Source organism: Castor canadensis, chromosome 19 (genome assembly GCF_047511655.1).
Source record: "Castor canadensis chromosome 19, mCasCan1.hap1v2, whole genome shotgun sequence".
Classification (NCBI taxonomy): domain Eukaryota; kingdom Metazoa; phylum Chordata; class Mammalia; order Rodentia; family Castoridae; genus Castor; species Castor canadensis.
In genome coordinates, this window is record NC_133404.1 from 27,654,308 (window position 1) to 27,667,766 (window position 13,459).

The window sequence follows — 13,459 nt, forward strand, 5'->3', positions numbered from 1 at the left end:
ATATGACAAGGTAAGAGAAAAACGGAAGGAAAACCTGTGTGACTGCAACCTGGTGAAGGCAGAGAACATTTCTGTACTGGTTACCTACTTCTGCGTAATTATTCCAAGACACAGTGCTTTGGAACAGTGAGCATTAGTTGTATCACACATAGAGCCTGGGGTCAGGAATCTGGGAGTGTGGCTCAGCAGGGAGGTTCTAGCTCAGAGTGAGGCTGTGAGCTGGGGCCAGCTGAAGGTGTGGCTGGGGTGGGAGTCACTTCTGAGATTCAGGCCACAAAGCTATTGGTGGGAAGCCTGTTGGCGAGGGTCTTCCACATGGATCTAACCATGGGGACACTTAAGGATCCTTACAACATGGCAATTGGCTTCCCCAGACTGAGCAATTTGAAAGCAAGTGGAGGGGGAGTTGTCATGCCTGTATGTCACTGTCACTTTTGCTTCCTTCTCTACAGTAGAGGCAAACCACTCAGTCCAGCACCCAAGGAGAGGAGAGCTAGGCCCTCTTTTTTGAAGGGTGGGTCAAAGAGTTTATGGACAGACTTTAAGCATCACAGTTAGAACCCCCCTGACTACACGTTCTTACCTCCCAAGCAGACTCACTGCTGTGCTTGGTGCTTGTCTATGACTTCCTGCATCTGTGAATGAATCTATGCCTGTTTTTTCCATTATATAAATGGTACCAAACTGGAGGGTTTCTTTTTTCTGGCTTGTCTTTTTGCTTAACTGTATGTTGGAGAGATTCATCCACATGGGCACAGGTGGGTGGGGCTCATATCTTTTCAGTGCAGGAACATAATACCGCTTGTCCATTCTCTATTGAAGGGTGCTTGGTGGCTTCCACTTTCTTGCTGTTAACAATAAAACTCTCACAGGTATTTATGTGTGTGTCTTTGTAACCCTGAGCCAGACTTCTTTGTATTATTTAGCAAGGGTTGGAAACTGTGGGAGAGAAGATGTGAATCTGAAAATTTACTAGAAGTAGCCAAATTACTTTCCAAAGTGAGTGAGTGAACCGATGAGTGTTCCCAAATGCTCTTCACCTTTTCCTTGACAACACTTGGTGTGGCCGGATGTTTTTAATAATTGTCTGTCTGGTGAACATACTCTCTGAGGGCATAATTTGCATTTCCCTGTCTGCCAGTGAGACTCAGCATCTTTCCATATACTTACTTTTGTGTATTTATCTGCCTTTATTTTTGATTTGCTATTTTGTGATTACTGACCATATCCTTTGCACCTTTTTTTCTGTTTTCTTGTTGATCAGTCCAGTCCTCTGTTTGGCTTGTGTGTTATAAAAATATTTTCCCTTTTCTTCCTCCCAAGATAGTGTAGGGCTAAGACCTAGACTTTGGGGTCATACTGCCAGGATTAAATCCAAGCTCCAGCACTTCCTTTGTGACCTTGGGCATGGGTTTTATCTGCATATGCCTCAGTTTTCTCTTCTGTGAAAAGAGGATGGTAACTACTCTCACTGCTTACAGTGGGACTGGAAGAAGTAAGAATTTATATTAGCGAACAGGGTCCTAATCCATTTCTTGCTCTTAATGACAGAATACCGCAGACTAGGTAATTTGTCAACAATAGAAGTTTATTTGGCTCACAGTTCTAGAGGTTGGGATGTGCAATACCAAAGTACCAGCATTAATGGTGGAAAGTGGAAGGAGTGGGGGTGGAGGGAGAGGGAGGGGAAGGAGAAGAAGAAGAGGAGGAGGAGGAGGAGGAAGAGGACGAGGAAGAAGAGAAGGAGGAGGAAGAAGGAGGAGGAGAAAGGAGAAGAGAGGAGCAAGGAGAAGGTAATGGATGATGATGAACAATAGGGGAGGGGAGGGAAGAGGAAAGGAGAGAAGAGGAGGAGGAGGCTGAATCCTTCCTTTTATCGGGGGTCTCCCATGACAACCCTTGATAGCAGCATTAATCCATTCCTGAGGACAAAGCCCTCCTGACCTAACTATTTCTTAAAGATCCCCTTGCTCAACACTGTTGCATCAGGGATTGAGTTTCCAATACATGAACTGTGGGGACGCATTCAGACCACAGCAGATAGCTAGTACCTGTCACCATGACCATGATATGGATGCAGATAACACTGTGGTCCCATGTGGTCACATGTGACCATATGTATGCAAACATCCTCATCTTGTCCACAGCCTGAGCAAGCTCTGTGTCCTCGTTTGGTAAGATTGGCAGGCATTGCTTCCCTCTGGCCCTCAGCCTTCTGGATGGCCCTCCCTTCAATCCCTGAGCTGCCGGAATAGAAAACGAAATCCCAGTCTCCCTCCCGGGAACGCGTGGAGATTGGAAGGCATCAGGCTTCTTGCAGCAAAAATAGAAGCTTCGTTTGCTGTGGAGAGAATGATAACGAGAAAGACAGCAGGCAAAGGCAGTTTGGGAAGGCTTCTGTCACTCTCTGTTGGGTGACATTCTTGGGGTCAGTGCAGATGTAGCTGAGTTTCCCTTCCCTCCCATACTCGTCTCCTATTGTCATCAGTTGTTGGTCTGTGACATGGACAGGCTTGGCACCAGATCCCAGTTTTTAATACCTCGGTGTTGCACTGTCCTCTGGCAAGAACTCCAGAAAACAGGATTGGTTTAATATGGAGACTCATTGGAGAAATATGTCAGAGATTATGGCACAGACCCCCCTGCCAAGAAGGGAGTAGGGAACTATGTTTCTGTCCCCATAATGCTGTGAGCTGCACCGTGGTAGACTTATTGAAGATTAATTAAAGCACCATTGGGGCAGAGCACCATTAGTTTCAACCCCAGTGTTTATAAATTAACTCAACACTGGGGTGAGAAACTCCTGGGTTTGTAGTCACGCATTCCTCCATATGACAGGACGTGTTCTGAGCATTGTGTCATTAGGCAGCTTTGTTATTGTGTGAACATCACGAGTGCACTGCCACAAAGAAAGATGGCTACCCTATCACCGGGGCACATAACCTATGCCACCACCATCACAGACATGGCGTGTTGTTGACCAAAATATGTATTGGTGAGAGCCTTAGTATTTTGTGTTAAAGTAAATGTGGAAAAAGTGGCAAAGATCTTGAACCTTGGTTTGATGGTACATTTTTGAGCTGTAAAAACCAGTTGGTTTTAGAGCAAATTTCTGAGATTTGAAACAGACCTGTACCCTTTACTGTATCTTCTGGGTGGCTGCATGGCTGCCACAAGAGGAAGCAAATAGTCACCTTTAAGAATCCATCAGTAAATGAATCACCTGTGTCATCTCTATTTTCCAATCTGGGGCAGAAAGTGAGGATCTGGTAGCCATCACTTCCAGAGTTTGAGTGGTTGATAAGTTTCCAAGAGTGGAGCATTTTAACCATTTTGATGATAGCAACTGTACATTACGCTTAAGTATTTTTAGGAATGTGGTGAGAAGCACCTGCTGAAACAGGCAGTTAGCATTCTGGAAACTTTGAAACCACTGAAAACGTGCACAAACGAGTCTCAAGGTTTGAGCTTTTTATTCTGAAGATGTAGCATCTTGCCCAGAAGGAGAAAAATAACACAAACTGGTATTTATAAGTAGAGTTATTAGCATTTGAGTATTTTACTTTGTAGCTAGCTTAGGGACTAGGTTATTCAGAATTTTAGAATATTATTTATAAGCAGCCCTTTGGTTTCTGTTCAAGCTGGAGTGCTCCCCAGTTTTGCTGTCATTGTCCTCCTACCCAGTCCCTTTCCCATTGGCTCTGAGCACCTGGGATACCTCTCTGAGCCCAGCCCTTCTTTCCTCACTGAAAGTGGACTCTGGTCAGTTCTGGGAGTGGTTCTTCAGGCCCCTTTTCTTTCTTTGTTCTGGAAGGACCTGTCTACCCAAACATTTGTCTCCGTGTATCCCACTGGGAAGCTGCAGACCTATGGTCCCATTATAAACAACATATATCCTGGCCTTCAGGAGCATCCATTAACCCTTCCCCCACTCATCCCATCCTAAGTGATCTGTGATTCCAGTCACACCTGTGGCCTTCTGGGTTGTCTTGCTACATTCCTCTTGGGGCAGTTTGGTTGAGTTGCAATGCCAGATCCCAGGAGACCTTTTTGTGCCAGAGCTTACCTGCCTGATACTGACCTCTGACTGCTACCTCTTCTCCTCTGTCAGGCAGCCCAGAGCAGGTAATCCCTGTGGCTGCCAGGCCTGGCCCACCAAGGCCACACAAGTATGAAACCCTGTTCCAAGCTTTCCCCCCTGTGATGATGCTGACTGTCCTATGAATACTTGGCTTTATGCTGGCTGCAGCCGCCAAGCTGGTACTGGGCAGAGCCACAGTGGAGTTGGAGTGAGGTGAGCTCTGCCTCTGATGCACCCTGCCCATTGCTCATCCTGTCCAGGCTGCTCTGCACAGACTTCTGCAAGAGAAGACATGATACTGGATGCAGCCAGGCTGGTCCCCTTGCCACCTTAAGAGTGATTCCATGGTTGCTGGGTAAGATCAGACTTCAACTCCACCCAGACCCTTGCTCCTCACTTCTTTGTGTGTTTCTGGGACACCTTCCAGGTGTGAAGATGTCTTAACTTTGCTAAGCATGTACTTTAAAAGATTTTTGTTGACACCCGTTCCCTCCCCCTGTGCCTTTCTGTGCTCTGGACTGGCAGCCACTGGTTTATATGGATGCTTACTTGACCAGGGGGGCTGAGGTCCTTCAAGGTTCTCTTAGACTAAGTGACTTGCTTCCTCACTGTGACCCTCTCTCCAAGCACTTGGACCACCATGGCCCCTGAGAATCATTTTGGGATCTGGGATCTCTCACCAGCAATCAAAAATAATCAGCAAAGTCTGAACCATCCACTCTGAGGAATATTTAGCATTTCTATCTACCTCCAGAATGCCTGAAAACATGGCATTTCAAAGGCTGTATTTGATCACAGATCCAATTTTATTGCCAGAAATTTGCCTGTTGAAAAATACAGATCTGATGTTAGCAGTTGAACTGATGTCCTATAAGAAAAGTAATCAGTCCTGAAACTGGGTGCCAACAGCCCCAGCGCAGCAGTGATCTTCATCTGAGAAGCAGACTTTCATGCGTGGTATTTGAAGTCAGGCAGCTGAAGGCTGTTGACGGGAAGTGTTCCCCTTCCGTCCCCCCATCTCAGTTCTGCTGTGGACTCCGAACTGTAGATGAGGTTGCCTTTTCTTCTGTGTTGGTTCCCAGGACTGGAGACTGGGAAGAAGGAACGGGAAGAAGGATTCCTGTGGCTTGCATTTTCATATCCCTCTTAGAAAGCTGAGCTGCAGGATTAACCTCCTCCCATCCCCAACCCCAAACCAAAACTGATGATGGATGGACAAGTAGCTTGGAGAGCAAGACATCCATTCCTTTTGGGGAGACCTGTGGACTTAATTTCCAGCCTGAAGATTTCAGAGGATCAGGAGGTCTTTCCGAAGATGGGTGTGCGTTGCAAGAAGACCAGGTTCTGGCAATTCTGTCTGGTCACAAATGGCCAACAGACTGGGAAGGTGGTCTGGCCCCTCACTTGCCTCCTGTGGCAGGAGGTGGGGTAGAGAAGCATGTTTGGCTATTGTGGGAATGACTGGACCACGCCATGAAGAGAAGCCACACAAGCCATATTGCATTCTTTGTATTCTTTCTAGCCACTGGGATGGAGCCAAAATGTGTCTAGCTGGGGATGACTCAGAGTCAGCTGAGAAATGGTAGTTAACTCCTCCAGGGTCTTCCCAGAGCTCATGACCTTGAGGGGCATGTCTGTAAGGTGACTGTCCAGAGACGAGACACAGGTCATCTAAATTATGCCACCTGACATTAGCTAGCTCAAGCCAGGGGTCCTGGAGGGGGTGGGGACCACGCCCTTCCGCATCAGGAAGAAAATGAGTATTTTTCTCTAAAGAGACTGATAAATGGTGCTGGGTCGAAGTGGCAAATGACCTTGCATTTGAGTTAAAACACTGCAGGGAAATTAGAGAAGGTACACATGGAAAGAATGCAAATGAGTTGCGGTGGACAGAAGCCCAGAGCCCTGACATCTCCACCGTCCACTATCCACCAGGGAGGGTTATGCGAGGCTTATAAATAGACACTTAAAAACTGATTCTAAATTGAGTTCTGATGTGGGCCTGTTTCCTCCTGTGGAAAAGTGTTTGCATCAGGTATAGTGTGTTGCTGTTGTTCCCAAGCTGTCTGATGATTCTGTGCCTTTGTTGGGAATCGGTGTGTAGCCTGTGGGGGATGCTCAGATACAGATGAAGGAGAGTCTGACTTTCAGGGGACTCACAGACATGGAGGAGGCTCCCTTCAGGGAAGGAGGCAGTGGGCAGGCCCCCTGGGGGCAGGGAATGTCATCCTCACATAGGTTCTGGGATTCCCTGCGGTGCCTTTGGCCATGAGCAAGTGGGAGAAGCTGGATCCTGGGCGGACAGGGAGCCCCACAGCCCCACAGTGGATTGGGGTGGTGTTGGGGGATGGGCTATGGACCCAATGGGCTAGGAGGGGAGGGTTGGACCCAGTGTGCTATGGGAAGAGTCCCAGCATTCAGTCATGGAGGCTGCACCCTAGTGACCTTCTTCAATTCTGGTCACCTACCGAAGGTTCTACCTCCAAACACCATGGTTGGGTTAGGTTTCCAACCTCTCAACAACTTACGGCGGGGACTAACCTAATAGGAATTTCTAAGGGAACAAATCACCTTCACACAGCAGGACTAACCATTTTGTTTAGGGCCACAGAGCTCCCTTGTAACCAAGCAAGGAACTGAGGTCTCTCTCCTGACTTCCAGTGAAGTGCTTTTCCTACCAGATATAACATTTAGTTCATGTACTAACCCAGAAATTAATGAATTTTGGAGGCCCCTAGGTAGCAAGCTTTGGGGTGAGGAAGGTGTGTGTGTGGGTAATCTTTGATGTGAGTGTGGTCCCATGTGGTATTCTGGGCAGATTTGCTGCATTTCAGCTCCCCAACTACCCTTGAAGTAGTTCTTATTTTCCACATTTTATGCACAGTGAAATTGAGGCCAACGCTATGAACAGCTTTGTTATGCTCATCCAGGAAGCAAGTGGCCCCACTGACTGAACTAGGAAAGTGGGTGTGCTATCAAAGTGCTTTATGTGTGGGGTTCACTAAGGGGTGTCAAGGAGGCCTCCTTTCAAAGACCAGAATCTGTGAGCTTGAAGGAACAGGCACTGAAAGGTTACATGTACACCACACCCTCGGGAAGAATCCAGACAGCTACGTGAATGTCAAGTTCCCCCCACGTGGAAAAAGCAGGTTACAGTCCTGTGGCTGTATTAACAAGTGACTTGGCCAAAATGGAAATATCCTCAGCTTTGTAAGTGATGTCCAGTCATTTCCCTTTTAATGTAATCCAAGTGCATCTGCATAGGCCAGTTTGGGGTGGGAGGAAGTTCCTTCATTAAAACCCACTGCTAAGAATGTCTTCCCAGGACACTGAGAATGGCCATCTGGCTTTGTTAGAAAAGGGATAATGCCAAGTCCAGATGAGACCTTTGAGATGAAGTAGAAGCCACTGTCTGCCTGTGCTAATAGCAAGACCTGTTTCTCTCCTCCAGTGAGTGAAGCCAGGCCCTGTGATGTTGGACCCCAGACCAACTTGAAGGTGAACTGCCTACCCAACACAGGGAGGAGGCTGCCATTGTTACCGTATTTAAAGGAGCAGAGACAATCCTTTAGAGATTTTTCTGTCCAGCCAAATTTGAGGGAGAAGAAGGATTTGCATGTGATGCTTAAGACACACAAACACCCCTCCTCTGGCTCCCGGCCAGTCTCCCTGCCTCTTGGTTTTCTGTTCTCCTCATTCCAAAGTCTGGATCCATCCCAAGGTCTGGCCTTGAATCTCTTGAGTCTGTGACCCTCTTCTTTGGCTTTCATTTACAAGACAAGGGTGAGACCCGGTGGCCTCTTTCCAGTTCTTTCTGTGAAACCATCTTGTGCAGTAAAGAGAAGGTTGAGACCTTGGACAGAGGAAGTGAGAAGCCTTACTTTCTCTTTCCTTTAATCACTCCTCATTCCCCTTCAATCCCCAGTTGCACACCAGCCTCCCTCTGAAGTATCAACAAACACGAGTTCTGCAAACCACTGGGGTCAAGCTTTGTTGTGGGAAAATGCATATTCATGAGGGCTTTGAGACGCTTATCTTATTAATATGCAGGTAGTCCCTTCTCTCCTGAATGGTACACAAGCCACTGCTTTATTTGCCCAACATGTTGTTCTTAAGGCAATAATTTTGTGATGAAATGGCTAAAGAAATGTTTTAATTATTTGTTTAGGGTAATTTCTGATCATCTCATTAAAATTATAATTTGTTCACTTGCACAGGTGATTCGAAACCTCTCACTTAAATTTTTATGCTTGAAGGAGCTCTATTTATACGCACCTGCATCGTTTCTGAAACCTAAGTAATCTCCTCTATTTCCTTCTGTTTTATTCCAGAAAGATTTGATCACCAGGAAGTCTGTTGGGACATTACCAAAGTACTCATTTTCGGTAAGAAACATGGGGTGGCTTTGTATGGAGTGAGGTTCTGCCTCCGACGTGGGAGGTGGGATTGCTTCTCGGGAGGGAGGGCTGCTGCATTGCAGGTGGAGCTGGGCGACTGCCATTGCTCTTTGTTTCCTGGGAAATGTGTGTGTGATTCAGTGTTCTCTGAGTCCAGGGAGTTAGAACTTGGGGTTTGATTGGCAGCCAAGGAATGGATCAATGCTTGGGTCACCACTGGCCACTTACGTTGCCTGGAGCTGATGCATCCCTTCACCACTGCATGACGACAGCAGGTAGACCCACCTCATTTGCCCTTTTCCCTTCATACAGTTGTCCTCACTGGGCTCAGTCACTTACGTGTGATTCCCACAGTCATGTACTGCCCAGAGAGACAGAGGGTGAAACTGCAGAGGAATTGCATGATTTCTGGTGGGTCTGAACTTTGTCTCTGTTGTCAGTTTTTATACAGTTTGTATGTTTACTTGTGTGCTCTCACAGGCCTTGTCTGTTCTGTTTGATTTTCTACTCAGAGTTGTGAATGTATTTCCGCCTTAACCTCTGTGATGCACCAGCCACTCTCAGATCTGGAAATGCTAAAGCATCCTGGGAAATTGTACAAAGGGGTGAGGTTCTGGCTGTCAAGAAGGACAGCTTGTGAGGGGAGATGTCATAGGCTGCAGTTTCACAAATTACAGTCAAACTCTGATTGTCTGGGAGTCCAGGGTCAAGCAGCCAGCCCAACCCATCTACTCTAGGAGATGTCACTGTGAAATTGGCTCCTTGAAGTTTTCCTTAATGAACTCAGGGTGTCATTGAGTTCTGATGGAGCCATGGGGCACTTCAATTTACACCTCTAAGATACAAAGTTTTGAGGTTTTTCTTTTCCCCTTTCTTCTGAGCCCATTAAAGGTCTGCTGGAATTTTTATGTATCTGAATTCCTAATAGAGGATAAAATCAGTTGCAATAAACCAGGCGCTGTGCTCTGTCTTGATTGCTCTTGCCCATCTGCAGTGTAATAGGCTCGTCACTTAAGTGAATATGCTTATCATGATTCTGTAAGCTTCTCTGCAGAAAAGCATATTCCTTCTCGGAAAGGAAAGTGGCAAGGAAATGGATATTTTTAAATGTCAATTGTGCCAGAATGAATCTCTGTGAGGAGATCAGCAAAGAGAAGAAAAGGCCTGAGTTTATTTATTTTTCTATGGCAAATGGAACCATTCTCCAACTCCAGAATACTAATACCGAGTGTGCCTGATGTCTTCTCGTAAAATAACTTTATGAATATTCTTCCACTTACCAGAAGAGTTTGGGAGTTCTTTGCTATTTCTTCTTGAATAATTCAGTTCTGGGCCTCATTATTTGATGTATCTATCTTCTAGGCCCTTGGTCTGTAAAATGTGTGAATAGTGAAATATATAAATGCAGTGATTATCCTATAGGAATGTTGGAAAGATTGACAAAATGTATTTAAATCATGGTAAAACTCAGAAAATACATAAAGTCAGAAGCTATTGCATTCATAAAAATGACTGGCTGATGTAATACCAGTATGTTCCTGCCCCAGCATAGATCTGCATAAGTGCTGTGTAGAAGTCAGCCAAAAATGTTTTTAAAATATGAGTTCAAAGAAAGGCACAAAAGTTCCCAGCCATCTGTCAAAGAGGAAACACAGAACTAGAGAACAGAGGGAGGGTGACAAGAGACCAGAGCTGTGACCACTAAATCATGTGATACTTGCGTAGGGGGAGACAGAGGGACAGGTGGGACTGGGTAATAGGCCTTGTAACAAGATCCTACATCTATAAGAACCTGGGAAATCGTAGAGATGTGTTATTGACCCAGTGGGTGCTGATGCAGGATAACTGATGGACCAAAAAAAGGAAAAGATAGAATGAGATTCCTACCTTACACCATACACACAAGTGAAAACCCCCAGAACATGAAAAGAAGAATGTTAAAATCATAGGAGATATTTTCTCACACACACACACACAATGAAGGAAAATACCAATTAATCAAACATCAGTATTAGCAACTTTTAAAAGAGGACCACAAACTGGAATAAATGTTCACAGTTACTGTAGGACTTTAGTATTTTGTATAAAGAATTTTTTCATATCAAGAAACAAACAACAGTGTTAAAAAATGGGCAAATAGTATGAAGAAGAAGCCAAAATGGCTAATAAGTCAGTGAGCCCTTCCTCACTCCTAATTGGGGAACTGTTAGATAATGATAAACTATTTCACACATATGCTCCAGCAAATTAGAAAACCCAATAAACTAAGGGCTGACAAGAATGAGGAGCAAAGGGACCTTTTGGTAAAGGCCAATTGGTAAAATCCTTTTGGAGAACAAATGGCATATAATAAGGATGAAATGTGGACCCCCGATATCCCAGCAATTATACTTATAGGTTATACTTATAGGTATATATGCCTTTTATGACTGTGAAATGGATTTGGTGGTGTGTTAGGCAGAGTTCTTCAGGAAAACAGTAGTTTTCTTAGGATCTATTGCTTTATCATCTATCTGTCTTAGGATCTGTCATCTCTATCTATTTGCCACCTATCTAGATTTACCATCTGTCTGTCTATCTATCCATCCATCCATCCACCCATCCATTCATCCATCCACTCACCCATCCATTTATCTAGAGATTTGTTATATTATAAGATATTGGCTTACATAGTCATGAGGCTGAGAAGCTCTGTAATCTGCTGTCTGTAAGCTGAGACCCAGCAAAGCCAATGGTGTAGTCCAAAGTCCCCAGAGTCAGAGAGTTGATTGGTATAAATTCCAGTCCAGGCCTGAGGCTTCAGCACCAGGAGCATGGAGGACTGGAGAAGATCCATGTCCCAGCTCAGCAGTCAGGCAGAGAGTGGCCTTATCCACCATTTTGTTCTACACAGGTGTTGCTGAATTGGAGGAGACCAATGGGAAAGCTATCTGCTTTACCCACATCACTGATTCAAATGCAAATCTCTTCCGGAAACACCTTCATAGATGCATCCAGAAATAATATCTAACCCAGATTTTCAGGACATCCTCTGGCCCAGTCAAGTTGACACATAAGGTTAACCCTAGTAGGTGGGTCACAATAGCATTTAAAAAAAAATCAAAAGGGATGAGAAGAAAATAAAAGGTATCAGGCCCATTGCACATAGGAAAGGATGAGTTGTTGGTGGCGTGGGCCTGGTGGTCTGGGAGGTAGAGAGGAATAGGGCTGGAATGACCATCATGGCTAAGCCTGAGTGGTGTGTTCATGGACGATTGCTTCACTGTCCTCTGCATTTCCTTCTGTGTATGTGGGAAGGTGGATGAAAGAAGATACTGTGGTAAACACTGCGAAGTATGCATGCACACGCTCCATTCTTGTGTTGGGTGTCCTGCAGTCTCAGTGGCCTTTATCTCCTTTACTACTCAGTCCTCTAACTTGGTTGACTTCCCAGACTTGCCCTTTTATGATGACTCCACATTCGTCTTGTAATTGCACTGCTTAGATTTCTCAGTGAGCCCAGCGTTGCTTGTCAACCAGGCCTTGTTCTGGCTCAGTGTGGCCAATCCCTCTCTTGTGCTTCTCCTATCTTTCTGGATGAGGGTCACGGCTCAGACTTTTTGGAGTGTTAATTGGACATCTGAGCCCACAGTCACCTTGCCTATTCATGCGTTCCTGTTGCATTTCTAATGCCTCTGTGGATTCGTGGGTCTCCTTGCTTCCTGTTCTCAGTCTGATGCCTCAAGGGCAGTAGATGGTGAAGAAAGATGGGGTCATTACCCAGCTCTAGTCTTTCTGGGTGTCTGTGTGTCTCTCTCTCTTTAGGACCTTTTTATTAGTATATAATAGTTGTACAGGGTGTTTTATTGTGAATGTCCACATGTGCACAGTGTACCCTGGTTTGGTTCCTCCTCTCCAAAGTTCTCCCTCTTCCCCCTTCCTCTTCTTAAAATGACTTTGACAAGTTTCAGTGTTCCATATTCATACACATTTAGAACATACCTCAACCATATTCACCCTCCTTTACCCTCTTCATTTACTTTTCCCCTTCCACTAGGGTCCTCCCCTTAACATGACCTGTTTTACATTGCTGTCTTTCATTGTTTAAATGTGTGTTCGGTGTTCAGAGGGGTTTTGCCAGGGTTTTCTACCTGTGAATACCTTGTACTTTTATCTCTTTAAATTCCTCTGTTGCTCTTCCTCACCCTCTCCTCTCTAGCCTATATTTTTCAGCTGCTTTCAGTGCATTTTGTTGAGTCTTATTGCTACACAGATGTGATGCATTTCAATATTATTCACTGTCTATCATTATCTTCTTCTTTCTCTGTTCTCCCTAGTCTCCTCAGACAGTCCCACTATTGGAAACATTTATGTGTATATGTGTATGATCATGCTTGTATTTGTATTTATTTTTCATATGGAGAGAAAACATGTGACCTTTGTCTTTCTGAACCTGGCTTACTTCTCTTAATATCGTGATCTCCAGTTCCATCCACTTACCTGTGATTGACAAACTGTCACTCTTCTTTATGGCTGAATAATATTCCATTATAAATAAATAAATAAATAAATAAATAAATAAATAAATAAATAAATAAATAAATAAATAAATAAATAAATAACACGTCTTCTTAACCCATCCATTATTTGTAGGATATCTGTGCTGTTTCCTTAGCTTTGCTATTGTGAATAATGCTGCAATAAACATATGTGTTCAGGTGCCTTTATTGTAATCTGATTTACATTCCTTAGTGCATATCCCTAGAAGTGGAATTGCTGGATCATATGGAAGTTTTGGTTTTTAGTCTTTTGACGAATCTCCATACTGTTTTCCATAGTGGTTGCACTAATTTACATTCCCACCAACAGTGTATAAAGGTTCCTTTCCCCCCACATCCTTGCCAGCATTTGTTGTTGTTTGTGTTCTTGATTGTAGCCATTCTAACAGGAGTGAGGTGGAATCTTTACATGGTTTTGATTTGTATTTCCTTTATGGCCAGGG

The 13,459-nt window shown here is 44.7% G+C and overlaps 1 protein-coding gene across 9 annotated transcripts in view; it reads left to right on the top strand.

Moving 5' to 3' along the window:
• The window catches only part of Apba2 (amyloid beta precursor protein binding family A member 2), a 306,198-nt gene that overhangs the window by 176,730 nt on the left and 116,009 nt on the right, over positions 1-13,459 (top strand). For 8 of the 9 annotated variants that reach the window (XM_074061687.1, XM_074061691.1, XM_074061689.1 and 5 more), the window contains one exon: positions 8,413-8,466. The gene's annotated coding sequence lies outside the window, so the exon portion shown is untranslated. Of the gene's footprint in view, positions 1-8,412; positions 8,467-8,612; positions 8,754-13,459 lie in introns of those variants that run through there. The other variant, XM_020168633.2, reaches the window with a different exon arrangement.